This window comes from Bactrocera tryoni, chromosome 3 (assembly GCF_016617805.1).
Source record: "Bactrocera tryoni isolate S06 chromosome 3, CSIRO_BtryS06_freeze2, whole genome shotgun sequence".
Classification (NCBI taxonomy): domain Eukaryota; kingdom Metazoa; phylum Arthropoda; class Insecta; order Diptera; family Tephritidae; genus Bactrocera; species Bactrocera tryoni.
In genome coordinates this window covers 53,942,329-53,946,886 of record NC_052501.1, presented here as the reverse complement: position 1 = coordinate 53,946,886, position 4,558 = coordinate 53,942,329, and the positions used below count along the sequence as shown (strand labels likewise).

The window sequence follows — 4,558 nt, the reverse complement described above, 5'->3', positions numbered from 1 at the left end:
GAAGTGTTCATCTCGGAATACTAAAATCATACCAATGGCGACATGATGTACTTAGGAACTTTGATGACAGCCGTATCAACGAAATGATTCGTGTGCGCGCGGACAAATTTCGCCGCATCCAAATTGAAAACGAAGAAAGCGTTGAAATTGCTTTACTTACCACCAGGAAGTAACACAAGATCTAGCCTTCTTGACTTCCCACAAAATCACATATTAACTTAAAATACAGCACTATTCAAACGTATATTTACTTTTCATTCATATATATCTACTTCTAAATAGTTATCGTTGTTATCCCAACTCTGGTTGATTACTGCTGACTCAACCACTCTACCGCCGAAAATTTCATCCATTTCATAAAAAAACGTACACATTTTAAGTAAAGTGGCTGAAATAAAAATGTTTAGTTATTCTAAGTAGCAATAGAAAAATGAATAACATTTAAATTCTCAATTTCTGATGCGATTTACTAGTCATTCAGCTTCATTTTATGGTTTACACAAATTCGCAATTGTCCTCAATACCATTTGCTTCACTTTTATACGCAGGCAGAAGCAGTGAAAATTTAGTTTTATTTACGAAACGAAATCTTACCTTTTATGGTTTCGCCTTCCATACTCCCTGCACCCGTCGAGCCTTCCTATGCGTTTTCTTTGTTATATGTTATACGCATATAACGAACCTTCGAGCGTGTCCAGTCTTCCGCAATGTTGCTCTCCTTCGCAAATCGTCTATAATAAATTTGAGACGTTCGCTTCTATAATTAAAATAATAATAGATTACTTCTAAGTTGTATTTTAATTAATAGATATATACCTCGAAATTGCTATTTTGTGTCAAAAATTCAATCAATGACTTTTCTTCTTCAAACAGCCACTTTCTTGTTGGGTTGGAACGCACCCGCTTTACTTTTGTCGAATAGCGCATATCATTAGTTGTAGTGTATTTTTTATGCATTTCTATATTGCCTGTATAACATTATATTGGTCCATTATTCCAAAAACCCTCGAAAATAGAGAATTGAAAGAAATTCAAAATTAAACACAAATGTAACCACAACACAAAAGCAAACTGATGTAAACAGAAATCAGCTGATCATTTATTACATAACGAGCCGAATACATAGCGTTCAGAGTTGTATTTGCGTAAACTTATTTTAATATGCAATGTAACAACAATTTTGAAGCTAGTATAAAAATTTATGATTTTACGATGCTTTATGACATGTTGTGAGTACCCCAAGTATTTTAAGCATGAAATGGTGTTAAAAAATCGTTTGGTACGTTACAAGACTAGGCAAAGTTTTAAAGCTCGTTGCCATTCTGGCAATAGTCTTGTTAAAAACCCGAAAGTTCAATGTCTTCTTCCAAAAAAATTATGAACTTAAATCTTTCACATATTTTTACATATGCATATTCAGAAAAAGCTTGTCATTGAGTGATACTGTGGAACTATAGATCTTAAGTGTTCTTATTGCTCTTTATGTAGTCAGCTTTCTGCACGAAGTTAGACCCCACTAATTTACGAGAGTCTTGAAATTTCTTCCGCTCACATGAACCTCATATGAGTGAAGTTTCAAGTTTTTGAACTCCAAATTAGACTTATACATATACTATATTGTGCGTGTGTACATCTTAGGATCTTAGATTTACGGAATTGATTTAAAGCTTGTTTTAGTTAATTTTCTCATTTCGCTTCAATCCCTTTTTATTAGTTGAAGTTTTATAAAGCAAGAAGTCAACGTATCTCAGTGCACCACTGACGTACCCCAACAAAATGAAAATTACACCGTTGCAATCTATTACGTCTAAGCTAAGATAGTTTTTCGAATAGTAGCTTAATATCTATTTCTGTACGAAGATATCTCTCAATGTTTAGAAATTGAATACCTACGAAAGTTAAATGATAAATGTAGGTACCAGTCCGTTTACGTCTCAAATTCGGATTGTGCTCGAGTTGAGATTTTGGTTCCTTACAATTTCGGTTTCACGTTTGTTACTTTAACTTAAGCCTGAACATTAACCAGTATCGAATTTGTCCAGTTCAAGAGGTGGGTGAAGGCGCATATTAAGTTTCAGATTCTATAATTAACGTATTTATTCCGGTTCGGCTTCCTGGCTTTCATTGAGCTTAAATTTTGATTTCACATCAGTTCAGATTTAATTGCAAGCCCAGTTCTGGCTCTGGCTTATGACTTGGATGAATTTCTGGTTTTGGATTAAGTTGTGTTCAAGATTTTGGTTTTTGTTAAGGTTAGGCTGCAGGTTAATAATTAGATCCATGTTTTGACTAAGGTTAAGGTTTGAAATTCAGCTCCAGTTTCGGTTACAGTTTTGTTCCGCCTACGGCTTCGCTTCGATTAAAGTTGAAGTTCAAGTTATTACGGTTTGAGTTCAGCTGCAGCTTCTGTCAAAAATGTGGGTCTAGATTAAGGTTCCGGAAGAAATTAAGTTTTCGTTCAAAATTATGATTAATTTTCAGTTATATATATTGTTTTATATAAGTAAATATTGCCAATAATTTGGTTTATGTTTAAAACACAAATATGGTATTACGGTTAGATTCAGGTTCAGATATACTTAGAGTTTGAGATGCAAATCCCGGTTTGGGTTTAAGCTAATATTCAAAGTTTGAAATCATGTTCGGTTGGTAGATTTGGCCATGATCTTCTATCTGACAGTCTTTAAATTCCTAAACTACCGACCTGGAATGTTGCACACGGACCACAATAGCTAATAATCGAATAAACTGATCGTTGAAAATCTAGTTTTTTTTCATGAATTTTTTTTACATGAATATCTTTTTTTTGTTCAAGGCAACATTACAATACTTGAATATAGTTGCCATACAAGCTGGTCTATCCCAATCAAGTCTTTGTAGGGATAACATGATTATTTGACAAGATTTCTTCACGAAATTTGGCGTGGATTATTACCTAAAGCAGCAGTAAAATCTCCGAAAAAATTGATCAGATCGAATCGCTATAGCATATAGCTGTCATACAAACCGACCTTAATTTGGATAGGTTGTGTTGTGTGAAAACACTTTTTATTAGACAAGACATCTTGGCAAAATTTACGATAAATTCTGTTTCCAGTCAATACTACAACCTCCGAACAAATCGTTCAGATCGGATCACAATAGCATATAGCTGCCATACCAACTAACTGAGCCAAATAAAGTCCTTGTACGAATAATTTGTTTATTTGACAAGATATTTTATGAAATTTGGTACAAATTGTCGTAAGAAGACTAAGCCCTAATTGGGAAACATTTTTTATAATAATATACATATGTAAATATAATTTATTACACAAATAAACCTTTTAACCCTTCTGCTATGTTAGGAAAAAATTACACATATAGTGTTTTGGGTAAATTTGACCCACTCATAAAAACTCCACTAATAACACTATTTTATTGAAAGAGTTCATATTTTTTTATTTGAATCAAGTTAAGCGTATGTTAGTTGTAGAAAATAGTTTAGATATGTATGTTTTAACGGCAATTTTCACAAACTAAGCTGCTGTGTTCCTTGCAAACAAATTTTTGGCACGTACTACAAACAGCTGAATATTTGTTCGAATTTTTTGTATGATGACAGAAGAAACATCGCTTTCGTTTTTTGGAGGATTCTTTTCTGGCAGAAATATTAGAAGTATACGCTTCTTCTTCAGCTTTGGAGTTTTCTTGAATATTTTTTACTATATTCTTAGCAGCGATTCCTCGCTTCAGTCTCTCTCTGCGGACAATATTTGGTTCGACCATTTGCTTTCCCAGCTCTTCAAGAAAAAGTCTTCGCTTATAAAGCTTGTTGGTGTTCCATGAGGGATTTATCTCTGTCCATATTACGTATGCGTTATATGCCTACATATATATCTAACATATTCGAAAAGAGGGCAACTGGCCAACGTTTGGTCTGACGCTTACATGTATAGTTAGCAACCAGCTGATCCAGCGCATCCACACCAGCTTTTGTTTTATTATAGTGAAGTATTATTTCAGGTTTTTTTCTGTCACCCTCATCAACAAGTGGAGAATGGTGAAGGGAGCTCAATGCTACAACAAATTTATATTTTTTTGGGACGTACGATACAATAGTTACATTCTCCGAAAATAAAAATTTGCTTTCTAAAATATTCTTTTCCTTTATGTCGACAATTTCTCGTGGAAAAAAAAAGCTTACTTTTCCTCACTGTACCGACTAAAGTAATGTTCCTGCGAAGTAGCTGAACGGCGAGATTGTACGTCGTAAAAAAGTTATCGCAAGTAATAGTGTTACCTCTGGGAAGGGGTTCTGATAGGGATAGAACAACACGATCACCTAAAAATATTTGTATATACACGGTTTATTTATACTGTACATACGTTTGAGACATACAAAAAGCCAATTTATAAATGCATTACCTTGGTTCCTTTCCGGTTGCGTATTTCTTGCTCGTCCTAAATAAACTTCCATAGAGCCCATATTTTTAAGCCATATTTTGCGGGCTTCGATGGAATGTACTGCCTGAAGCTTCAACGACCACGAAAAGGTACTATCTGCTCATCTATTGCT

At 34.1% G+C, this 4,558-nt stretch overlaps 1 pseudogene; it reads right to left on the bottom strand.

Moving 5' to 3' along the window:
* Positions 1-407: 407 nt before the first annotated feature.
* LOC120770685 lies at positions 408-992 on the bottom strand (annotated as a pseudogene).
* Positions 993-4,558: the final 3,566 nt, after the last annotated feature.